Source organism: Mycteria americana, chromosome 4 (genome assembly GCF_035582795.1).
Source record: "Mycteria americana isolate JAX WOST 10 ecotype Jacksonville Zoo and Gardens chromosome 4, USCA_MyAme_1.0, whole genome shotgun sequence".
NCBI lineage: Eukaryota > Metazoa > Chordata > Aves > Ciconiiformes > Ciconiidae > Mycteria > Mycteria americana.
In genome coordinates, this window is record NC_134368.1 from 26,554,050 (window position 1) to 26,580,739 (window position 26,690).

The 26,690-nt window shown below is 43.0% G+C and overlaps 1 long non-coding RNA gene across 1 annotated transcript; it reads right to left on the minus strand.

The window, feature by feature from the left end:
- Window positions 1-4,579: 4,579 nt before the first annotated feature.
- On the minus strand, window positions 4,580-15,428 carry LOC142408998 (uncharacterized). The gene is made up of 3 exons (XR_012775491.1): window positions 15,166-15,428; window positions 5,884-6,104; window positions 4,580-5,770 (listed from the first exon to the last, which is right to left on the minus strand). It is a non-coding gene; the product is annotated as an uncharacterized LOC142408998 (long non-coding RNA).
- Between the last annotated feature and the right edge of the window lie 11,262 nt (window positions 15,429-26,690).

The window sequence follows — 26,690 nt, forward strand, 5'->3', positions numbered from 1 at the left end:
ATTACTGCATTCCCATGACAAGACTAGCATGGACCAAAAGTGCCATCTAAGTTGTTTATGGCCATGTTTAAGTATTGAAATTTGATTTTTGCTTTTGTTCTTTAGAGATTAAAATAATGCCTTTCAAATAACTCTTCTGTCAAAAGTGCACTACGACAGCTGTTTGCAAACTAAGCCTCTTCCTTTTCCACTTTGGAAGGCACATGGGGGTTGGGAGTAGAGCATTGGTCTTCCAATATCCCCCATGCAAATTTCTTTTGTGCTGCTCACTTACAAATCCTTCCATCCTTGAACACTTGGATTACAGCAAAGTAGGGAATGAGTCAGGATCTTAGTCTAGGAAATTACCTAATCACCTCGTCACGGAGCATGATGTGTGCCTACTTCTTCAATTACTTTGTCTGCCACTCTCCTTGACAAAACTGGTATGGCTTTGGAAATATTTTGACTTTAACAAAATCAAATTTCAGAAAAATTTCATTTAAATGAAAATCACTTGTAGTCTTGTCTCACACGCAGACTCCTACTTCACAGTTTCCTCCTTTGATGTCCCACTTTTAAAAATATCCTGAATCTCCATGTGCTTCTCCTGTTCTTTCTTACTGATGAACTCTGCATGGTACAAAAAGTACCATGAATAGTTCTCTCTTACTGTTGAAGGCCAGGAGATGACAATCTACTGCACTCTATCCTGTGAGACTCCAACTAGAAGTTACAAGGACAGAGTAAAAACTGATTTTTCCTCCTTTGAAACGGCACAGTATACGTACGGCACAATTCAAAGAAATTGCGGAATGAAACAGAAGGGCTGGAACACCCCAGACAATGGTAGAAACCATACAATACAGGTACTGGAGAGGGTGACACAGGGACATCAAGATAGTGTTACCCAGAGACAACGCAGCACTAACAACACTGGCACGTGGCCAGAGATAACAAGCCTACTTATCCCACTACCAAGGAAGTCGAGTTTTTCTGAAGCACGCTCTTCTCTTCATCGCTCAGTGATCTCACTGGATTTACCGTCTTGGGCTTAACGCCAGCGATGCCAGACGTGAGCTCTGCAGTCCTGGTACTGGGAAAGCAACAGATGGGACCTGAGGTGGCTCTGCACGTAGTCAGCTGGAGCCCAGCACGGCTCCTTAAGGTAAAGGCTTTATTATTACCAGCATGAAAACGAAGAGCGGGGCGGGGGACGAGGCACTGGGAGGGTGAGGGGGGAGGAAGGAGGGAGGAGTGGGACTGCCCCATTTAAAGCCGGTGAGCTCAGTTTAGCTGTGCTGCTTAATTTCATCCTCAGACTCCGCAACACAACTTCAGTGAAACCGGTACCAGACCTTCGCTGGCTCTGCAAGCAGCTGAGCTACCCCTGGGTAACATAGCTAAATAGCTGTTATAGCTTATTTTAGCAGGAAAAGTAATATTAAATTTTTACTGGAATGATTTAACATTTGCTAGTGAATTTGCTAGAATGATTTAAATGCACTGCCTGTCTCCTCTCCTAGCTATGCTCAGAAATCAAGTGCAGGCTAAGAAACTTTGGCTGAATAACATGGAGGTTAACACATGGGACTGAACCGATTTGCAAATCTTCTGCCTGTCTTGAGCAGGAAGCAAGGAGCCAAAGGTGTTTTGCTAATCCCATGCTGAGGTTCCAATGCTGAGGTCCATTTGTCCGTGCTGTACAAGCACTGAAGAGATCTCCAGAGCACATCCAGTTCAGCCCCTCCACCAGAGCAGAATCATCCATGTGTGGTAGATGTTGGTCTAATCAGTTCTTACAAACCTGCAGTGAAGATTTGCAACATAGCCTGTCTGGTGCTTAGCCACTAGATTTTTTTTCATATATAATTTAAATCTTCTTTTCTGCAAATTAGACTCCTGTTTTATACCCTTCCCAGTGGGCACGTGAAACATTTAGTTACTCTCTGATTTCTTTAAAACAACCTTTAAGCAGTAACAATGTTTTTCTGCTTCGCAATGTCCTATGCTGATTTACACTAGCTGAGCAGCTGGTCTAGTTTTAAAAGAGCTGTTCTGCCAGCACCAGGCACTTCAGGGGACTGATGATGGCAAATCAAGATTTATGTTTTTGTGTTCAAGTGTTTCATGATCCTAAGGCACTTAGCTTGATAGTGATGGTAAGTCATTGTGAGTTTACAGCTCTGATGGTGGCCTGTAGAAACGAGCTGTTTGAGGATGGATTGTGCCCACCAGCGATAGACAGCAAGGCGGGTTTTGGACTCTCAGTCCAAAAGAAGTCCAACTCTCAGAAAAAGCACCAGGTCATTCTGTCATCATGCTCTCAGTTTTGCTTCCTCTGCCACAGTTATATGCACATTAAAAATGACGGAGGGAGAAAGATAACTAGAATTTTGTTTTCTCCTAAACAACTTTCAGCAGAAAGTTGTTGAAGTTTGAAGTTGATGCTGAAGCATCACACAACAAGATTTTTAATTCCAGCCAAGATGTCAACTGAGAGTTTCTGCTTTCAAGAATGGTCTACTCTGTTTCTTACAGATGCCTGATGCATTCATTTTATGTGAATGGTCCTTCTGTAGAAAATTCTTGCAACTGTTCCTGGTTTGGCATGGAAAGTGACTGCTCTAGTCTAGAATACAATGAAAAAAACCCAAACAACCAGTCGTATGAGCTTGGAAATCAATGCTCCTAGGAATTTTGTTTGCAGAGAAAACAACACAGCAGCAACTGATACTGTCTTCTTAATGGCTTGGAGATTTATCTTTAACTCATTACCTGAAATAACTCGGGACTGGATGGCGTAGATACACAACTGAAAGTTGTGTGACCCAGATTAGACTCCACCACACCTCTTGGCTATTGGCATGATTTGGCCTGTATGGGATGTGATGATAACGTCTCTGGACCTCATAGGGAAGGGGAAGATGGAAAAAACTATGGGGAGAGTGGAAATACGAATAAACAGAAAATAGCATCAGTATAAGATCCTTCTGATATGCTAAGAATTTCAAAGGATGAAACAAACTGTGCTGCTCTCTTCTGGCCTGGCACGGCTTGTCCTGAAAAGAATAAGCCTCTCTGCCTTTCCAGGCACTGGTACGTGGGACTGCTTTTGAGGCAACAGCAACAAAGGGGGAAGCACAAGGAGTAATTTGTAAGAGAGCAGTTTTATAAGCCTTAACAGGGAGCTTGCCGCTGGTTGTGGCATGGGAGATGATAGCATGAAGCTGGTTGACAAAGAAGCTGGCAAGGGAAGAGTGCAAAGAAGTGAGGTCTAAGAAGCCGGTCCCTGGGTCAGTGCTAACCTGGGAGGGTTAAATGGGGGAGGGGGGATTTCTCTTGGGCTATTTGGGCAGATCGTTTGCCCTAGGAATCAAAGAGTGAGCAGAAGAATCAATATAATAGGTGTACTTGCTAAGTACTGTAGGGAAAAGGGCAGGGATATTTTGCTTAGGGATAGACCTAAAATAACGTATAGAAGAAAGATTTTAAAGTAAGCAACTGGTACTTGATTTTTCTCTGAACCAGATGTGCCAGCAGGGGACTGGAAATTGTCCCTAAAATCAGGGTGAACTTCTATGAACATTCAGTGCTTCTTCATGTGGCAACACTGTTCCTCAGACCACGATGGGGGTTATAGAAAGCACTCAGGGTGTCAGTGCAACACAGAAGCTCAAAGAGAAGTGTTGAAGAAGTAGATCAAGAGCAAAGAAGGCTTTGAGGGAATTCATGGCCTAGGAGCCATAGAAGAACCAAATAATAAAGCAAAGGATAAGGGCAGTGCTGAAGGAGACTTCAACAAGAGGAAGGGAAATGTGCTTCATGAATATCAGGTTGATAACCAGGGATTTTGTTGCAAGTGTTCAGCCAGAGTAGAAGGCCACAGCAGGAGAGAGGGGAAGCAGAGGGAAGCCTAAGTGATGAGATAGATAGAGTCTGAGGATGAAAATACAATTCACTGAGAATGAGAGTGGGAGAAGAGGGGAGCCAGAAGGCAAGGCAGGGGGGTGCTAAGGCTGGGTGGTATCACGCGTGATGTATATCACAGCAACATGCTGTAGGAAGAAAAGTCAGAGGGAGGATATGATATGAACTGACAAAGGAGGGAGAAGACAGCAGCTAGAGGGAGAGGAACCATCGGTTTTCATTCAGCTTCGCTCCTGTGTAGAGGCTATCACAGGAATTTACGCTCCGTGTTTCAAGTATTTGTGGCTCAATTTGTGATATTTCTTCACAACCAACTTTGGTAAACACTCCCTAACATTACTTTCTGTGCTGCCATTGCTGAGGACCTTTACAACATGAAGCAGAGTGGTAAAAGCCATCTAATTGCCGTGCATGCAGGGTGGCGGCACCAAGCAGTGTTGTTATTGAGTGGACAAAGCACAGATAGTGTGGGAGCTGCTGAAAATTAGTCATATTTTAGTAGTGTAATTATGCTACTTTTCTTGATATGAAATGCCCTCTGACATGCCAAATTTACCGTGGACTATAAACAAAAGTTTGTGGCCAATTCCTGAACTGACACGGAAAAGAAGAATTTAAAAATGCAAGTTCATAAATTTTGTCATTATAATTGTGTAAATTACATTCCAGATCTCATAAGATGCCCCTTCTCCCGGTGCCAGGCCCCCAGCTTCCACGTCTCCTGCCGCAGAGCCCCATGACTCTCCCAGGCTCCAGTTCCCTGTGGTCAGCTAGGGTGACCTCATGATCCTGACTCATCTTCAGTTCTTCTGCCTCCAGGAGCACAGCGGTATCCATCACCAAACAGCCTTGCTAAAGCAGAGCCTGATCTACTTAGAACAAAGGCAAGGCAGAGAAAATGCACCCACAACAGAAGAGCTATCTATGCGAGTTTGTCTGGGTGCCTCCCACTAAGGCTGACTGTGATGGCTGCTTCTCTGGACTCCAGAGCCTCTCCCTGCATCGTCCTGTGCCCAGTGGCAGCTCCTGACAGCTGAGTGCTCCCTCTTGGGAACAACTTCTTAACTGCTGGCTGGTCTCTGGATTTTCAAGCAGCTAAACCAGCAAAGTAGAGCCTGAAGCTTTTCACTGAACAGAATATAGGATGCTCAAAGGGATCAGCTTTTCAGTGCCTGCGGGATATTGTTGTCTGGAAAGTAACTGTACAGAAACTGACATGTTTTGTTCTTCCCACAGTCCCCCTTAATTAGAGCAATGCTGGCTAGCCAGGAAGCATTCTCCTACCCCTCTAGAAGTCAAACAGATTAGCTTAATTTCCAAGGGTACATTTACATTGCAGAGTACATGATGCAGAGATCCCCAAGCTAGCACTGAGCTGATTTGGCAAGTCCACACAGCACAGCAAAGTACCATGCAGATATGCCAAGTGGGACTGAGAGGCAGAATAATCATGTTCAGCTGGCACAGCACTCAGGGCTATATTGCTTCTGGTTCAGTGCTGGCTTGCATGGAGCCTCTGCACTGTGTTTCCCAGCCCTTCAAGCTGTAGGAGTAAATTGTACTGCATCAGTTTAGATGTCTTTGTGCACACCCTAAGTTGCTGATCAGATTCTTAGATTATTACATGGCAACTCCACTCTATCACAATCTCTCTCTTTTAATCAGTGAGAAAAAGTCCTTTAGTATGACCCATTTTACCTTCATTTTGTTACGCTTCTGGTGTGAGACACTTAAAATCTCATAACCTCTACATTCATGCATTGATTTTTTTAAGCCCATCCTTGAGAAAGTCATATAACACAAGTCCTCAGATATCTGCACTTACCCTGATCTCTTCCTTCCCTCCAATATATCCCAAAGCCTTTGTGAGAAATAGTTACCAAAAAAGAAAAAGATATTTTACTCTGATAAAATTATGATCTGGTACTAGATATGATATGATTAACAATTTTGGCATCAACTTAGATTAGTTACCCTAAATTCTGGAAACCATTCCTTCTAGCAGGTCCGAGCAGAGCAAGGAACAGGCAGCATGAGAAAATTTGCCATCTTGCAAAGTTTTTGTAGCACTGACTCTGTGTTCTTGAAAAGCAGCCAGCACTCCATCCCATCCACTTGTAAATGTTCTGCAGTTATTCTCTTAATAACTCAAGGTTGATGGATGAATGTAAGGTTGGGCAGCTTTGTTTGATAGCCTAGGGGAGAGAGAGGGAGTGAAAGAAACAAGTATCAGCAAATAGATTGTGCAACAGACAAATAAAAAGAATTACACAATACACTCTATATTTTAAATAAGCCTTCTGGAATGTTGTCATTGCCACCAATTGATGTTGCTTAGAAGAATTCACCAGCTAATGCTGGCACAATCCTACCAATAATTTCATTTGAAGAGAGACAAATGGGTCAAAATCATTGCCCCCTGCTAGTGCTTAAAAGTGTCAACAACGCAGAGCAGTAATTTCAACAAGTTGCATTTTCTAAAGAAAGATATTTCCTTCACTTCAGTCTCCTTTTCCCTTCTGAGCTTGAGCAGCAACTCAGGAGAATGGGAGATCTCAAGCATGAGGTGGAGGAGAGACTTGAGATTTTTCCACACCTCAGAGGCACTTTGCTAGTCACTTTTGTTAATTGGTTAATTCAGCAATTTTTCAAACCCCTAGGAGACACAGAGCAAAAAGTTTTGTGCCCAAAATTTTCACAATGGCTAAATAAGAAAAGCAGTCACGACTGTCAGTAGACTTAAATTTGGTAGAAATGGGGACTGCCCCTCCACTTGGTAAATACTGCTATTGTCAAGATTGTCAAAATTAATTTTAAATCCGTTATGAATTCTTCTACTAAATATCAATGGATTATCTTCTGCTTGAAGAAAAAAACATAAAATTCCTTTCTTTTCCTTCACCTCTTGCCACCTCTCACCCATCCTTCTTTCCATTCTGTCTCCCTGCAGGTTCAACATCTTCCTCATTCTATGATCACCAGAGCAAAACATATAATAATGAAAACATCTCTAGTACGAATTTAGTTTTTTTTAACTGAAGCATGAATTTTGCAATTAGGAATGTGTGGAAGAATTATGGGAATCATAATGATTTCATACCTATTACATATATGCAAACCGGCAGAAGTTAAGGACAAAGAATATGGTCGTGCATAGTACAGCACAGATCACTGGGTTCATCAAGCAAACCTCCAGTGAGAAGGTGAGCACCTACAAGTCCTTTTGATGTTTGGGCTGGGCTCAGTGTTTCACATAATTAATACACTTTTTTCAAAACCAGCAAGCATTGTATTCATGCCTTGATGAAGAAAAGGCACAATAACATATGCAATGGGTACTCAAACATACACTTATGAAAATCAACATAAAAATGCCTGTTAACCTCAGCTGTGATCAGCAGTTTCTGTACATATGAGAACAGATGTCTAAAGCTACTTGCAGTAAAAGAGAAGTTTCTGATAAATAGAGGAAAACATTTATTGAAGAGTTTGTAGCCACTGTGCAGCTAACCGTGCAATCCCACTATTGGCTAAGTAAGTCTGTAATTGGGTAGTAGCTCTGAACTCCTGACTGACAATAATCGCACAGAGCAGCTTCTGCAGGGAGCATTTGCCAGGCTCCCTCCCTGGTGAGAAGACTCCACCTGACACCCTCCATGACTGGGGCCTGGGGAGGTAAAGTCAATCTTCCTCACCCTGCATGTCATGATTCCAAACTCCAGATATTACAGAAGACTGTAGCCAAACACGGGCTGCTATGAATGAATCTAACCTGTTGGCTGCTCTCTACCCTGGCTGTTCACAGCATTGCAAGCATAGTTCAGGCTCTTCATCTTTGAGACCCTTCACGGCCACTACAAAAGGCCACAGAGAGTTGCAGAGTGAAAACCGCAATCATCCTCACCACTCTCAGCCACAATCCTCTGAGGTACAGAAGTCCCTATGGTAAGAAAAAAATCTTTTGGGCAGAAGTTAGAACTTTTTTTGAGAGCTCTGAATCTGCAGAATGAACTTTCCAAGGAGCTAAAGGCCACCACAAACCACAGAACTTCCTGCTGCAGCTGTATTTGGCCTTGGCTTTCTAACAATAATAAAAAGAAATGTGCCGACTGGTATCCCCCACCCCCAAGGGGTGGCTGGCAGAGCACATCAGGGCATGCATGCCCACCACCGCTGCAACGCACAGTTACCATACCCATGACTGTGGAGGCTACGTAGAACAGAATACACTGCCCATATCAACTATGGGAAGATCAGGGTGCATGTGCAAACAGCAAATACTCTGAACGGGCCAACGAGTATGCAAATATCCTTTCAATTGATGAAGTTTTGAAAGAGAAAAGCACAGTGATGCCCCTGCTAGAGACTTCCAGCTAGCATGCTATTTCTGCTGTTTGCCATCTCCAGCTATCCATCAGAGAAATCAATTTTGTCTGAGGAAGGACATTCGTCCTGCTTGAAGCACAGTTTTTATGCTGTAATACTGACAGATCAAAACAATTTATGTTGTAGTGCATTGATCACACCAAAATGACAACTGATTTTACTCTTATTTTTTCCATCTATGCAGTTCAGGAGTAGAGGGCAAGACTCACATCTAATTTTTGGTGTATGGAAGCAGAAAGGATGAGACAAAATGTTGTCAAGGGTACTCACGTAAGTGCCCTAATATGTGTCCAACTGCCTTCTGCTAAATACCCAATTAAAGCCTCTGTGAAGTTGAGTCTAGAAGGCAGGGGTTCCTCAATCCAATACCATGTTTAATTCATCCCTCATTACCATAATATTGAATATTATAGCACCAAGTAATCCAGTAATTACGGTTTTCCTTTTCAAATCTACTGGAGTTCATTGACACAGTTGGCATTAAAACAATCCTGAGATTTCTCAAAAGCAAACCAACATGCCTTTATGTCTTTATTTGCAAATGCATTTACTCATATAAACAAGTTAAAGCTAATTTCTGAAAAACATGTGGTGAATTGTATTTTGATCCTGAAAGAGCTTTGACTACCTCGGCATTAAACACACAGAATCCTACGTGGGCAATAATATCACCTGTTTCTTTCTAAAGAAGCCTGTTTGACTTGACAAAACATGTATTGTCAAATAAATAACAGGCACAGATGATTCGGGAGATAACACGGTACAAACAGTCATAAGGTCTGAAACTTGGGTAACTACCAGAAATTCCCATACAACTTTTATTTTTATGCTCTATTTCTTGTTAATTTGTTCTTTCAATATATGAGTAGTTATAGAAGTAGTTTAATGACAAAATCACGAGAATACCCTGACACTTGTAAACTCTCAATATTTCTTCTGCTTGTACATCATATCCTTCCACCCAGATTTCTTTGACAATTGTAGCTAGTCTGGGACAAACATGGTTGTATGTATATGAGTATATGGTGACTGTTGTTGATCTTGTTGGAGACTTTTAACATTATCAAAATGCAAGTAATAATAATTAATATCTACATGTCAGATATGGCCTCTTCAGTGGCGAACTAAAATCAAAATTATGACTCTTGTGGGAGTTTGCCAAAACTGAAGGAAAAGCTAGAAATACACTATTCTGTAATCAGGTCAACTTACCTCATAGCACTTGTTGTACAAGCATGAATCACATTATGTTCCCTTGGCATTTCTCTGGTTGCCAACTTTTTATATGCAAACCTTGTAAAGAACCTTGCAAACAATTAGGATGAATTCATAGCTCCCAGTAAGATTGGCTATACCCCACAGAGGCAGGTCTGCGCTGTGGCAAACCCTTCTGTGTCGGTCCTGCGGGGACACCTGGCTGCATCCTGGCGGTGTGCTAGGGCAAGCCCTGGCCATCACCATCTCCCTCAGTGCCCGGTTTACTGGTGGAAACCCACAAGACAGTCAGAAAGGGAGATGCAGCAGGTCACTGCGGAGCGCAGCCAGTCTGTAGTGAACTACACATGGCTACACAGCAGTTAATCCCACAGGAGCAGGATTAACCAAATCAGCAGTTCTCAAGACAATGCTATGCTTTGGGTTGAGGAAGGAAAATGCTGGTGACAGAGATACAATGGAGGCATTCATCATAGTCCAAATAAAGGAGAACTACATGCTTTTTTTTTCCTTTTTTTTTTTTTTACATCAGTATGTATATGTAAAGGCTGGGTTGTTTGGAAATGGTCTAATTTTTCTAAAGGGATGGAGACCCTGGAAGTTTTTATTCCTTCAGCTGATGCTGATACACAACTTTGGATGCTCAGTACCTTTGAAAATCAGGTCACACACGTAAGATAGGTATGTTAGGGCCTAACTTTCAGTTATGTTTTTAAATAAGGATCTGGGTTACAGTCTTGAGAAGTAGAATTATTCTAAGAAGATTGTATTGTCTTTCAGGTCTGTATCATAGAGTGGCTTGGGGTATTCTCTGTAGGTGCACATATTCACTTTGCAGCCAATCTGAAACCAATGTGTTCACATGCATACAGTGCTCAAGGATGTTGCTGTCCTTTTTGAATGGGTTTAGGGAGTTATGTCCAGGCCCATGGGTGTATTTAGGTGCCTGATGACCAGCGTAATCAATAGGAGCCAAGTGTTTAAATATCTTCACGCACTCGGGACCTGCACCCATCCCTGGGCAGAATGGTGGAAAAGAGACAACTCAGCTTTCTACATCTATCAAGTGCAATGCCAAAACCAGTGACTGCTGTGAATAGCAAGGCTGGGACCCTGCTCAGCACTGCTGCGAGGTGCAGGGTGGATATGGCTAGGACAAAAGGGCATCCAACACCAGCTGGGATTCCCTCCTGCAAGCCAACGCAGCCACGGCTCTCAGCCTCCACAGGACATGGACAAAAGAAAACCTGCACCAGCATGTTCCCAGAGGAGCCCCACCACACCCAAACACGCAGGAGCGGCTGCATACACCGCCCAGATGTAGCACAGAGCCCATCCTTCTCCATTACCACATGGTACCAGGCCCTGCTTCGGCTTGAAGCTGCCCACGTGCTTGTATGGACCTGTACTTCACCAATGCTCAGAGACAAACATGTGCATGTTCTTGATGCTTCACCTGTGAGCAGTAGGGTCTCCAGGAAGCACTTCTGCCATATCCCTGGGCTACAGAAGGGCAGATACCAGCCAAGAGGGGCAACCCTTGGGTATTGCCCATGATACAGTCAACAGAGCTGCCCTCTGGCATCGGTATTCAGATCAGCCTGGGTGCATTTCTCATTTGGGGTCCAGTTCTGCTGCCACTGAGTTAACGAGAGTTTGTGATGGGGCATGTTCAGGCTTCCATTGCATTAGTAATAACGCTAATGATATCATATGTTTTGCCTGCATTACAGTCTGGTGCTTAGAAAATAAACATCTTGGCTTTGCCTCAGTGTTTATCTTCAATAAATACCTCAGCTTTGCCTCAACAGTTATCTCTCCACAGCAGACCATTATCCAGCAGCAACATATAATTCCATTAACAGTACCGTTTAAAATATATCCTCTTTGTGCTGCAGAGAAAGGAGTTGTGTGTGGGAAATGTCAGGGGCTTCATGTATTTTTGGAATTAAACCAGAAATTAAATCATTCAGGCTATTTTTTACCCTCTCAGTTTTTGTTTTTTCTATTTCTTGTTTTGCACAATACAAGCGCTCTCTGGCTTGTGAGGAGATTGCAATTGCAGAAACCTGAAAGGTACTTAGGGAAAGCATATTTTAGGGCAAACCTGTGCCAGGGGCTACTGCAGGTGATACTAACTGATAAAGGTCCAACATATCACCTGAATCTGGTTCAAAATAATGATAGGGCTTTAGGAACAGGTAGGCATTGGGCTTTTTTGTACCTTCTAAGGAAGAGGTGTGAGAAGCTCCTCTTGATAACTGTTAAATATTAACATCGTGTTGACATTTAAATCTGATTACACGTAAGTCAGCAAGACACCTAGAGGTTAGCAGGGTGCTTAAAGAAAAAATGATCTCAGTAATTTTGGAGCTGGTGTAAGGACACTGTAGGAGGAGCCGCTGCCGTGACTACAGCGCTCTGTGCAAACAGCCCAGGCAGCAGCATCTGGGAGGTAACAGCTCTCTGTTATGCATCAGTCTTTTTGTCCTCTGCATTCTGTACTGAGCCAACTATGCAGTTAGCACTTAGCAAATATGCAGTAGGGCAAATTAAATGGGAGAGGATCTGTTCCCATGTGCATCAGTACAAGTCCAGAGGAACTCGGTTAAGGTCGCAGAAGTAAACAAGATCAGCTCAGAACCTGGCTCATTGTGTTTATGACCTGTTAAACTTTGGCGAAGATCTCAAATAGTAGGACCTCTCTGAGGCTGCAATGATGGGAAGTGGCTGAAGAGGAATGGACAGTGGCAGAACTGAGCAAACAGAGCCCAAGTGTGGATGGAAACAATAGATGGGGTCTGCAGTCAAAATCACCATGGCTAAATCCAGTAAAGGATACAGGTGACTAGGGTGGGGAAAAAAAGGAAGGGGGTGCTCAAGCTGTTTGAGACACTTGCAACCAAACCTGCCATTTCCCAACCTCATGTGGTACCTCGCTATCGGACCTCAGCATTCCTGGGCTTCTGCACAGCCCAGACTCACCACCATCTCACACATGCTGAACTCTTAGTACCTACTTCATGCCCACGGCTGTGTGGCATCCCGGACTAGGCATCCAGGCACCAGGGTCTCCTGAAGGGCTCAGTGTACTGCATGCACTCTGAATACACCTCAGCACTGAGTTTCATGCAGAGCACCACAGACTGGGTCCTGTGCCTTGTGGAGGAGCCCAATATTTTCTAAAATAACCAGCAGTCTACTTTTATCAGCTTTGGGACCCAATACTGGTGGCACAACCCACAGGAGCAGGAAGCATCCCCTGAAGCAAACAGCTGTCTCTACCCTCATCCATCATCAGCCATTGAACAAGGTTTCTACACTGCTGTGGTGAGGGGCTGGGGAGACGGGGGTGGAGGCTGCTCTGTAATCTGGGTTACGGCATGATGAGAAGGTTTCATGTGGTAATTTAGAAAGGTTCCCTACAGGAACACCTCTAGTAATACTCCCCATCTCCTCCAGGAACAGTGAGACAGATGACGATGTCACCTGGGCTAACATTAGCCTACAGGCCACTGGTGTGGCTGAGCAGGCCCGGCAAATTTGGCACACGCTCATTAACTAGGAGAGATGAGCTAGAGGTCCTCCTCCACAGCCCTGTTTTCTCTACTAGGCAGCCAAAATTAAAGGAAGTCCAAGAAATGTGATTCAGCCTTGTGGTTCAGGAGCTCAGGTGGGACAGAGGGTCTTTGTTCCTACTCCTCTTATGTATTTTATCTGATATGAAATGCATGGATAGCCCTGTGAGCAGGGACAGACCCAAAGTCACGTGAAATGATGGAGTGGTCCATAATGAAGAAATTAGATCCCTGATAAGGAGCAATATGACATACTTGGCAAGCTGCACAGAAGCAACCAATTTTTGATATGAACTTCAGCACAGCCAAAAGTCAAGTCATTCATCAGAGGACAAATCTTGCAGGGCACCCTCACAGGTTAATGGAGCCCTTAGAAGCAGTGACTCTGCAGGGGGATCAAGGCAGATAGCACAACAGGAGGAAATGTTTGCTTCAATAAAAGGGCTAGAGGAATCCTTGTGTGTGTGAACCTGGGAACTCTGGATGCTATGGACAAAGTCTATAACTGGTCTCAGTTTAAAACTGTCCTGGCCTCATGTTTACAATTCAAGAAGAATGTTAATAGATTAAGAGGTTTCAGAAAGGAGTCGACTGGATGACTGAGGACTGGAAAACATGTCAGAGCAAGAGTTTCCAAAAACTGAAGCTCTTCACTACAGCAAAGGGAAGGGCTCATACAGGTGTAATTTAGGAGTACCTGTATTTGGAGCAAAAGTTTGGAAGTGGGCTCTCACACATCTGTCTAGACAGTCTGCCTTGGAAACAAGGCATGCGGTTTTAGCAGAGAGGAGAAATTGACTGCTGGAACAATTTACACAGAGCAGAGGATAGGTTCTTTGTCACTGGGCATAGTTTAATTAAACTTGGCTGGTTTACTCAAAGAAAAGCAATAGTTCAAACAGGAAAGAATGCAGGGAAGCTCTTTAGTCCATGTTATACAGAAGGCCATGCAAGATAGTTCATTCTGGATATCGGTCAATGAAAAGTGGCTCATCCTGTGCTGTGTTCCCCCTTTGCCCTCCATCCCTCAGCACCAGGTCTGTGAGCAATGGGAGGGAAGCGAAGCATCTCCAGTGTTGGCTTCCTCCACCCTGGGATGGAGAACCCAGGAACTGCAGGAGGCGGGGAGAGAGATGCGCAAGAAGTCTTAAGTGCAAGAACTGAGCTTGGAAATTCAGGAATTAATAGCATTTTTTCCCCAGGTTGCGTAACTAATTGTTGAGCAAGAGAAGAGAGCAGATGTGGGCTGGTAGGATCTAGAATAAATTCATTAGAAATTAAGAGTCTGATGGCCAGCTGGAAAATTCCTACTCTCGGGAGGCCAGAGAAAGCTCTTACAGAAGAGGGTATCACTCTGTCCACCTAAAGGAACTGGCAACACTCACTGTCTGCCTTTCTCTTTTACACACACGAGAAAAGAAACAACCACAACAAAAGAAACATAGCCTTTTTTGAAATACCTCATGATATTAAGGTGATTCCCATGAGTAGGGGAGTGCTGAGTTTTCTTCACATCTGGGGTTAAGAGTGCTGTGGGAGATCCAAACCCTACGAGGCGGGCAGTGGCCCCCTCAGACTACCCTTGTGAGTGTGTTGTCTCATGCCGTTGTGAACGCATCCACTGAGGACACTGCAGTGACCTCTCTTGGCAAGCTGCACATGTGTTAAATTGCAGGCATGTCTTTCTTCTCAAGCTACTCTTTGCATGATGTCTGCCAGGAGATGCAAAAGCGAAATCAGCTCAAAACCAGTGCTAGTTGCCTGGAAGTTAGTCAGAATATTACCTATTCCTTACAAATCCAAAAAAATCCTCTGCCCATTTTTCTAGTGTTAACACAGCACTAGCATAACAGTTCAGCCAACAAAATTTGTCAGAGAGCTAGTCCGGATTAAACATAAAATATTTGATCCCTGAGCACTTGAATCTCCTGTTCCTTTAAAGAATAGCACTTCGTTAGAGTCATCTTCAGTGCATTAGCCTCCCTTGAGAACGACCTTACAAATCCCAGCACAACATTAAGGTATAATCCTACGATGCGTACACAAGCTGTGAAAGCTCATGCCCGCATTTACTTACTTCTCTGACCTCTCTGTTGTTCATCCTGGGCAGAAGACGTATTTCAGCCATCTGAATTTGCACTCCAGGCTTTATCGCGGTATTCCTCTCACCATCCCCACCCTGACCTGAAGGAAGTAGTGTCTTTAGGACACTCTGAGAGTCACCAGTGGTGTTGCAACATGCCGCTCCGCCTTTACGCAGCCGGACCGGCAGATAAGGAACCTAGCCCATGCTCCCGCCTGGATGAAGAGAAGCTGCCCAGTGGAAGGATGAGGAAGCTCTGGAACAGGTTGCCTGGGGCACTGGTGGAGTCTCCATCCAGTCTTGAAGAACTGGTTAGACAAGCACCTGTCAGGACCGATATAGGCACACTTCATTTTGCCTTCCAACCCTATTTTTCTGGATTTAGGGTGAAATTCTGCTCCCGAAGAACTGTATGAATATTTGCCTGTTCCCCGCATCCCGGGAAACTGAGGAGACACAGTTTGGCAACTGGCATTGAAGTAAGTGGATCACAAGTCATGTTAATCATCTTAGAAGACTATTTGGCCCTTATCTGCTATTGTACAGCTACTAGAGTCATTGGTATTGACTGGCATTTGAATCTTCAAATCACAAAATGAGCAACAGCTTCCAGACTTTTATAACTCACATTATTTTTAGCCTATTACACAGTCCTCATGATTGATCTGCCTGGAGTGGTTTTGCTGCAAGCCCTGAGGGAGGGGAGACATAAATTTCCATGGGTGATAAGCTCGCATCTGTTTTGAACTGTAAAATGGCAGCTCGTTGTGAAATCCTCTCAGAGCATACCTTTTAAATGCCAAACAAGCACAGCACCAACAGCACATAAAGAAATAATTGAAAGTCTCTGGAGGGAAGCCAAGACGGCGTGGCTAATGTTTCACCTAATCTCACCCCCTCGCTCGCTCTCCCCCGGCAGTCCTGCCTGCGTGACGTGAACCTCAGAGCTCCCGCAGGCAGCTGCTCCTTGACTGCCTGCACTGTCTGCCCTGCTGGCAGCAGGACAAGGAAAACAAAGAAGCTAAAAACATAAAGCAGTGAGAGATTAGGAACGGCACGTCCGGGAGGATAGCGTGTTCTCCCTTCACGGTGGGGCTGGGGTTAAAGTCCCTCCGAGGCCCTGCCCGAGCGGGGCTTGGAAGGCCCAGCCTGGGCCTCTCCTGGCGGGCATCCACCCGCAGAGCCACCCCACGCAGGGGCTCGGCTGGGCTGTGGCTCACCTCTCTCTTCAGCAGAGGCCCAGCACCACGGAGACCTGAAATGGTGGTTCTTTAAGATCAGGCTGGCATTAATGGTGGGAGCGGTGTGGGAAAACCTTGTCGGGCTGTACCTTTCCTTTGAATAAATCCACTTTGATTCCCCAGCCTCCAGTCACTTGTCCTTTACACACACACAGACATTTACCTCCTCTTTCGTGCCCCCAAATAGCTTTCCTTTGGCACAGAACAGCTTATTTTTCAATAATCTGTATTAAAAGTAATTATCCAGAGGCCCTTCCCAGCAGTGCTGCTCTGAAACTCCTGCTTTCTCTGAGTTACTTCCTATTGTGTGCTTTCCTTTAGAAAATTAGTACCATGAACAAACGATACCCAGGACACAAAAAACTGCAGAACGTCTGCTATCATTTTGCTGCTATCACTTGCTGGCAGGTATAATTGAAAATGAAGCTGACAGGCCTGACGTGCCAAGAGAAGCATTCTATATGCAGGAATTTGGACTTATCAGAGGTGAACAGTGTTAATTATTGATTGATCATATTCATCTCAGTTCAAGTGAAGTTTTTAGGACTGACCTTTTACCTGCCTTAAAATATAAGCTGTGTTTAATGGGGCAGTACAGCCACAAAGCTTTTCAGTGGATTTAGAAAAAAAAAAACCTCTTCGTGCTAGCATCAACCTAAGTGACAAAAGTATTCCAGATCCTAAATGAAAAGAAACAAGTCATAATTTTTTACTAGGTGCAGACCAAAAACTTGGAGTTTAAGCCAAGTCATAAATCACCAGCTCTGTGGTCTCACAACATAAGCAGTAGCATAGTGGCAAAGCAATTGCTGAACAGCAGCGAAACAGAAGTAAAGATCAGAGGCTGGTAGGGGACTGAAAGCAAATGTGGTTCTTCTTGCAAAGAACGTATGAACTGACAGGGAAGAAAAGAACTAAAAATGAATGCACAGTTTGGCCAAAACCAGATACAGAATTAAAATCAACTGAGTTTCTGAAGGTTTGGTTTTGTTTATTTGTTTACTAGATATATTTTTGATCCAGCTGTTTTTCATTTTGGTTAGATTCTTTTTGAGGCCAAAGTGATGAAACACTACAAGAAAGGAAGTTCTTGTGGTTTTTCAGGGCCATCCAGAAACAGAGTAATGGAAAACCAACAATAGGCAGGAAGGACTGGAGAGCGTGTGAGAGCTTTCCTACCCAAACTCTGCCGAGTTCTGCAGGCTGACGGTATATCGTGACATGCAGACCCTTTCTTGGGGTTGTGCAGCTGCATACAGACCTCGTGTAGGCACAGGGAGATGTCGTGATAAACTCCTAGAGAGTACCCAAACTGCATCGCCTTTGGAGGCACAGCGATCCATCCCTTTCCAACCACCCCCTTTGCACTCCTTCCAAGGTCTCTAGTCTTTGTGCTCCATCAGCCATAGGACTCACCTTGTGTTCAGCCAGCAAGGGCTGGAGACATGTTTCTCTGCTCTCTTCCCTGCTTGAGTACCCGTATCAGGTCAGGAACTTCTGGCCTTAACATAGGTCAGAGGTTGCATTGGCATTGGGCAAGCTTGAGCCAACCTCCCAAACACCGTAGAACTACCAATTTTTAAATTCCTCTTCTCAATAAAAACTTGTGAGTGCCAGAGAAAGTGCATGGCATTGCTCTAGACGATGTCTTACTTAAGCTGTCTCCTTTTGCATAGTTAACAGGTACTTCCTATAGCAAAAATATGTATGTGTGAGTCTATCAGTCTATCTAGTGATGATACATTAAGTTTGTTTTCCAGGCTAGTCAACACAGACTTTTGAACACAGTCAAAAGTGTTCTCATCCAACTGCTCTGCACAAGCAAAAAGGAAACAGAATGAGCTCTGAGCATTAGAGGACCGGCCATGCCCAATCAGGTCCACTTAGAGCACCAGGCATCAGCATCAGAAAAGGTGAAAAACGTTCAGGAACTCATGTCTGTCCCATCTGCAGGCAGGTACAGAACAGGCAGGACATCATGGAAAGGCAAGGGCTTGAGATTGGCTTATACCCTGAGAAGGAAATTTCATATATTTGCCCATGTAATTTGTGGAAGTTTTTTAAGTAAAGAAAGAAAATAACTTTTTTTTACGCCCCCAAGTGCAGCTGAACCCTCTGTTTCATTGAGCATGCATATTCCTTCTGCCTGTGATACACATACAGCTGCCACCGCTCAGGTATGCCAGTGCTTTGTGATCCATAACGCATGCCTCTTCACCACCTCCTGTGAGCAGAGACGAAGGAAAAGCTCCTGCCTTCACTTCACAGAAGGACTGATTTGGCTGAGGTCCTAAATCCCAGGCAGAGCTCAGCCTATAAAGTAATGGCTAAAAGTGTAACCATCTTTTTTTCTATTGTTTAATATTAATTAAGTAGCTACGGTCCAGATCTTCAGCTGGCTAAAGTCACCTTACCTTCAGATCTTTGAGGGGGTGTTTGCCTTTTTGCTCTATGTCTGGGTTTAACCCTATAAGGGTTAGCTTCTGGAGTCACACAGGGAAGTTTTTAATGGCCCTCCATCCTTGCTTGTTCCCCAGCAAGCAGCAGAGGACACGTGGGTAGGTGTCCACCGCAGGAAGGATGTGCATGGGGTGAGTACCAGCTGGAGTGGATGCAGGGGCCAGAGTGATGCCACGGGGGGCCCAGCAGATCCCTTGGGGACACTGGGGAGCTCTTTTGTCCCACCACCTACACAGCACTGCTAAATACAGCAGTGACATGCTTGTGGGTCACACTGAAACTGCCTTTCCAGCTGGCGTACACAAGAAAGCCTCTTTTTTATACCACTCTCGTATGAATAAATAAATAGCAGAGCATAAATCCTGCTTTCCTGTATACCAAAATAAATCTGAGATGACACTGGTTTCAGGAGGGGAGCTTACATTTCTGCCTCTTCCCACTTCCAGAAGAAAATTATTTTCTCTTCTTTAAGTGGGGAGAAGAGAATCCCAGATGTGACTGGAGTTATGTGATTAATCAGTAGCTGATGTGCAATACTATGAGAGGAAAATCTGGGTAGGAGCTAAAAAGTAAAAAATCATTTGGGGGGGGACAGTCAAATATTATATTTTATTTTATTTCATTAATAATTTGAAAAATAATTGTTAACTAAATGCAACCTTCAATGGCTTCCTTTGAAAAGGCCCATAATATATAATTTTGAAAAATGGGAGTTATTTTAACAATTTTAAAAATATTTCTTAAGGCTGTTCATTGAATTCGGTACAATTTTCCCAATATTTTCAGCCAAATCAGGATGGAATTTTAGTCTTACTACATAAACCATTAATCTGAAAAAAAAAGTCATTTTTGTATTGGGCTCAAAAAGCAGAAGTGTTTTACTTCTGTGAATATCCTCAGGTTTTATATTCCTTTATTATTCTTACATTGAAGGACTGAAAGACTTAATTTTGTTCCCTTTTTGTAGACCTTCTGTGTCCTAATTTACTTTCCACTTTACAAATTGAACCCTCAGTTGTTTATGAGTGATTTCAGGTTATTTCTCAAAGATGTAACAATGAAATTACCGGCAATTTTTAATCAATGCAACTGAATATGGTTTGCCTTTTAATCAATCTTTGTTTCTTAGAGTGCTTGTTCAACTCAAATACTCAGCAAGCATTTTTAAGGGAAACAATTGTTTCTTAAAGATTCAACACCCTGTTCCATCTGCTATGGGTGGAAAAAATCAAGACCATAATTTCTGAGACCACCCAAAAAGGCATGGAGAAAAAGAAAAGGAAGACCAGACTTGTGAACCTTCTTGTGATTTTTGTATTGTGAGCTTTATTTGTAAAGCTCAGAATCCAGCCATCTGAGGAGTTTACTGTGCTATCTTGGAGAAAAAAACTGTACTACAGAGCAGTATGTTTCCAGCTTTCTAAGCAAAGTTTAAGCTTGTATTTCTTCCTATTCTGTGAATTTAATGGTCTGCCAGAAGTGTAGGGGAACACCTTCCCCCCCCCCCCCCCCCCCAGTATTTTATGTATTTAGTCCATTTTTTAGCTTTTGGTGAACATAGAGATTTGTTTCAACTATTTTTCATTCCACATCAATGTATTAAAAGTGTTCTACACAGAATACAAATTAACAGCTGGTTAAAAGACATATTTAAGTATCTTCAGTAGAACTGTCATCTTTCCTATCACCTGGTACCAAGTGACACTGGACATTTTACTCTATTGAAGAATTTCCTGCCTTTATCAAGTCAAACTCCTGTCACATTTTTCAGCAGAAAAGATAAATAGGAATTAAAGAGGGAGGACTCTGTGCAAAGGAACCACAATTTATCAGTGTAAAACCTACAATAAATTAAAACAGTTTTCTCTGAGGCGTGACAGCTATCAGAGGAGCTTTCACACCATTTTGTCATGCTAAGATACATTTCTCATTAATCACTACATGCACATGGCTCTGCACTTGGTCAAATGAACAGTTCTGGACAGCTACGTCCTCGTGCACCCTTTGGACCCTGAGCTTACAAGCCTTTCACGGGATGTTTAGACAGGAGGAAGGACTGCAGGATGCCAGCATGCTTACGAAAGTCTGAGGGTTACATGGTTGTGTTTTCCAAAAGGGTGGATATTTGTCATTATTATATCCACAGGTTTGCACCAAAAAACCCAAGGTGAGAGCTGCATCCCATTCTTCTCCAGGGAGAGGAGGCAGTATGAACAGTGACCCTGCCCTTTTGGAGACTTTGTCCTTTCTGTAACTTTACAGGTGCTGGAGGAAACGCAGATGAGTAGCAATGCTTCCAGCCCCAGTCCCAGCTTCACTTCATTAAATCAGAGGCTGTCAGGTTGTTTGGACAGTGGAGATTTTAGGTGGGCAGAAGAGCAAGGGACACACTGAAGATAGATATGAAGAGGACAAGCACTGCACATGTTGCACCAATTTTGGATTATATTATTTTATAACAAATCCACAGGAAACTCTTAAAGACCTTGAACCACAAAGGTACACAGCCCTGCTGTTTAGTTGGGTGGTGCCTCTTCACTGGTGCAGAAATGAAACACTGGATGGCGGGGCAGCCACCCCCAAAAAAGAGCTGCTTTGCCTTGCAACGTGCAGACTGAAATTGAGCTCTTTGTGTGCCTGCAGCTCTCCCTCACATCTACAAATTGCTCTGAGATACACTGCAAAATGCACCCAGATCCACAGTTGCTTCTTCTAAGGATAAGTACCCCAGAGTGCCATAAACTCGATGAGTTTTGAAATGTCTCTGTGGCCTGCTCTGGATCATCTACCATATGAAAGATCAGCTGCAGTATAACCCAAGGGCATTAATGGCGTGGTGAGTCACTGTACCTTTCCTAGTGATTTTGTCTCACTTCGTATCTGCAGCTCCAAAACTAATATGCCATGCACTTTATGCGTCCTGATGGCTGCAGTGCTGACATCTTGAGTGGGGACCAAGAGGGCAGGACGAACAGGCACATGAGAAGCATCCTGGCCAAGTGATACAGATGTGGGAAATGTAGCAAACACTTATGGGATGGGAATAAAATGTTAAAATTATGTTTAATTCCGTCGCTACACATAGCATTGTGCAGGGGTGATGGCTCCCTTATTCTAAGGTTTGGTATGGGTACGTATCACCTGCAGAAATGAGCTACAGAGGGGGATGCAGGCTGGGCAGGAGGCAGGAGCATTGCCAGAGTTGTGGTTCTGGTCCCTGCCATCTGGGATGCCTTCACCTGGTCTTGGTGCTGAGTGCAGGAGCGCACACCCACCCGTCCACCAACATTGGTACCCCTCCACCAGCCTGGCCCAAAGGTGCACCTCCCCAAGCTTCAGGAACTTCACTGAGACCAAGCATCAGCCTGAACAGTAAATTTTGCAAGTCCCAAAATCATGGGCACCTCACTACCAAAGCCATTCCCAGGAGCTGGTCAGTTCACGTAACTTAAGATAAACATCCCTCTGTATAACTGAATCAAGCAAAGAAATTTTTTTCTCTCATTTGTGACTTCTAAAAGATCATGTCAGTTTGAAAAAGCTATTTTAAAGTTCTGGCAATTTAAGAATACAATCAACCACTCAAAGCCAGTCAAGATGCTTGTTATGACAAAATGCTTTTGGCTAATGAAAATATTTCAGCTTGAGTCTGACTACCTCAAACATTTTGAATGGTTTAAATACCATTAAAGGAAATTCTGAAATAAAATACTGATGAACCAAAAGTACTGCAAAAAAAATCAAAGTGACAATTTAGTATTTAACAAACTACTTTATTAAACAATTCTATATTACGCAACCAATTCTGCAAAATTTCCATGGATTTGCGAACTGTCTCAGTGTTGTTACAGCAGCTTTCTCCATTTAAACAGAGTTTGTTTCTTCGGTTTCATGAAGCCCTGCCTTATCTCATTCAGCCACATAGAGTTAAAACTACACAGAGTGAAACAGGAAAGTTTGAGAACATAATCATTGAAAGATTGAAAAAATAGTTTTGGATGACCTTGTGTTTTCTCTCTCTCCTTCCATTTTGCTCCATGGGAAAAGACTTTTGTGAGAGCCACTCTTAGATGTTCTGGTTCGGGGGAGTTCAGTGATCGTTTTTGTTTGCAGTTTGCTGAGCGTTACAACTCCTGTCTTATTATTCTAGCCTGAAATGAATTGAACAGCTCAAAGTGATTCTCATAACACTGAATTTGGGGCTGAAATTATGTGACTCATAATAATGGCAACCTTTTCTTAAACTGAAGCAGTCTTTCACAGCCATAATGGAAATAGGCTTCAGTATCTTGAAAGGATGAATCAATCCCCATGGACCAGATTCTGATTTCACAGATAACAATGTAAATCAGAGGCAGGAAAAACATTGGAGGTGTTAGTGTTAAACTACTGTAAGTAAGAGCAGGATTAATTCCTACATTTTCAGATAAACAAATATACACATTAAGAATTGTATTCAGCTAGGAGTATTATACTGGAAGTAGTCATCTTTAAACATAGTAAGATTTATTACAGAATAAGTACAGGAGCTGGAATATTACAGTTGTTCTTGTACCTTCTGCAACCTTTCTTTCTAGCAGACGCTGTTTGGTATCTAATTGCCTTGACCATAAATGCAGAAGAAAGATAAAAGCAAACAGAGAAAAGTAATTAAATACATAGTAATGATTCAGGAGTTGAATAAAAATAAAGTTCAAATTTGCTAAAGCTGAACAGGAGGAAAAAAAGCATATTAATGCGTCCCACACAATGTCAAGATGGAAAGAGCCATTCTGAGCTATGATGTTGCCTCCATAAAGAATCTCTGGAGACTTTACCTTTCATCTGGAGGAAAAAACCCTGAACAAAGAAATTACAACTTCAAGCGTACCATCCTAAATGCACCAGGCGCGTGCTTTTGCACAGAGTATGCAAACATATTCTATCTGCTGGGCATCATGCCAATACTTCTTGTCTTCTAGGAACCAGTCCCTCCACTGAATCAGAACGACTGTTGGTTTTGTACACCTTCATCAAGTAAAATGAATAGGAATCACCACACGTGAAGTAGGTAAGTGTCATTTGAGTTAATGGGAGTGCTAGCAAAAAGTAGAAGAAATCATCCCCATAACACAGTTCCAACTTTCTATCTTTTCCAGCAATGTTTCCGCAGATCAATGTCATTAGCACATAATAATGAAGTCATTTTTTTAACAGTTTTATATCATATGACTTTTTTCAGAAATCGTTTAATATGTCCTTGGTTTGGCTTGGTTTGGTTTGGTTCAGTTTTTGTGGGATTTTTATTGGAAAGTGAGCATTTCGTGATGAAAGGAATAAATCTCACCTTCTTGATTTTCTGTTGTCCCGCTGGGCTTGATTTCCTACTGTGTTACTGGAGATTTATGCCACTGAGCAGTTTGCTTTTAGAAGTGGTAGTTTTTGAGCATGCAGCCATGAAAAATGAGCTCAGGAAAGCATGGTTATTATACATATACATTGAGAAGGTGATTGGAAAATGTTTTAGAAAATCTGATATACCAAGACCAACTACTACTTTCTCTCAGTTGCCTTCTTCACATTAGTACATCAGGGAAGTAGACACTAAGAATGAAGAAAACTTACTTAAATCAGTGACCAGTGGTGTGCATGGTTCTCACAGACCTGACCTGCATACAGGTGTACATGGGTCAGGATGCCACTTGGTAAGAGTCAAGGAGGAAAAATTTTGGAAATGTTATAGCACATTATAATGGTATAGTGCCTCTGGAAGGTGCCAGAGTTGCTGCTTGTGATATTTTCACAAATATGCCTCACTGCTTTTGTCCTTGCTGTTGCTTACGTGTAAGTGTGTGTTGGCTGGATAGTAAAAGCACGCCTTCAAATTTCAAACTAGAAGCACCTTATTTATTCCTCGTTTTTCACTATTCCATTTTTGGACTTGGAGGTTTTTTGTGAATGTGATTCTTGTCTGAAAATTTCATCCTCCACAGAAAGCACAGCATCTTATCAAGGATCAAACATCCTAACCCTTAGATAAACAATACATGCTTCTGATAAACAAGCAGCACGAGTGACTATATGGTGAATATCCCCTGCTGTGAACCCTGTTCTTATGTCTTTCTCTCTCTCTTTACATCATGAATAACAAATGGGAGGACTAGGTCAGAGAAGAAGATTAACCTACGCAAAAAAACTAGTTTTCCAGAGGTAGTACTTCAACAAGCTCTACCCATGACAACACAGATATGGGGAAAAGGGAAAGATAAGGGTTTCCTCAAACATTATTTGGCTCTTAGGAGGGTGGAAAAGGAGATGAAACACATTTTACCAGCAGCAGGGAGGGAGAGGCACTAAGCAGCCAATTCCTAGTAGCCAGCGCTCGCAGGAAGGAATAGATTAGAGCCCCTTCCTCCTGGCCTGGGAGGTGGGGAGCGCTTCTGCCGTTTTATCTGAAAGGAGAGGATATGCTTGGCATAAAGTTTTGGCAGGTGGAGCTGGGCTGGTTTAGCCAGACACCAAGGCAACAATCACAGGATGAGGAAAAATAGCACAACTGGAAGTAAATGAATGTCTGTAATGCAGAGCGGTGGTAAGGGAAGAGCCAGGTTATTGGGAGGTGGGAGTGTGTGAGCAAAGGAAATTAGAAAGGTATTGGAGATGGTGAGGGAGAAGGGCAGGCCTGGGATGTATATCTTGGAAGCTGTAGTCTGGATTTTAAGTTTATCAGAAAAACACAGTGAATAGGTGAAATAATGCGAATGGGGATATGGAACGAGTAATGCTACTCTGTCAATCATATTCCATTTCAAAGCCTGGTTAAATAGGCATTTACTTATACCAAATAGCAGTAGATGGCTGGAGCAGGCATTCCGATAACCCCCGAAGCATTTTCTATCTATAGAAATGCACAATGAAGTCTATTTAATATGGCCTTCATTTCAAATTGAGCAGAAGAATTTAATAGACTGCAGCCTTTTGTCTATGGACAAAGGCAGGGAACTGTGTAAAGCTGAATAATATGAAATACTCAGGAGTCTGCTTCTGGCTGGTACTTAAGGCTCTGTTTTACAGTTCTGGAATTTGGGGGAAATGCTGTACATAAAAAAAAAGAGCAGGAGGTCCTTTTCCCATATAGTCTATTACTTCCTGCAATTCATGAGAACTCTTTCCTTGTGCATAAAGGTCACCTTTCATTTATGTACCATATCTGTTTGCTTTGCTGAAAAAGAGTGTCCTGAAAACATATTAAAAAAGAACCATGGAAGGAAATGTAAAAAGTAGGGGCGAAAGAGTGTGTCTCATGGCAGGACTTCTGTAAATAATGACTATTAAAGGGAGTTGGCCATTGAAACTGCTTCATACAGAAATATTCTCATGGCACTACAGATCACAGGCTGAAAAAAATTACATTTACTGACTACTGTTACCACACAGAGACTTTAAAACCGCAGGCCAAGACTGCTCACTGCTCTTATGAATGGCAAAAAAAAAAAAAACCAAAACCATTGTGAGGATGTGAAGAGAGATGTGAAATTTTACGGAATAATGCTATAGCAGAGAGAGAACCAAAAAGAAAACTGGCAACCTAGAAAACAGGGGAGCAAAGAGGCTCATTTAAATGACTGGATGCATTCAGGAGCAAGTGTTATAGTAAGTTTGCCTGTGTCCCCATCACTGCTCTGTGCAGAACTACTTCCACCTTACTTCCGTCTTCCAAGATCCCAAATGTCCCCAGCAGGTCCCAGTAGATCACCAGGCAGGAGGGCAGCGGTGTCACCATAACCCAAACGCAAGCGAACAGGGGGAGAGGGCATGAGATGGGATCAAAAAATGCTC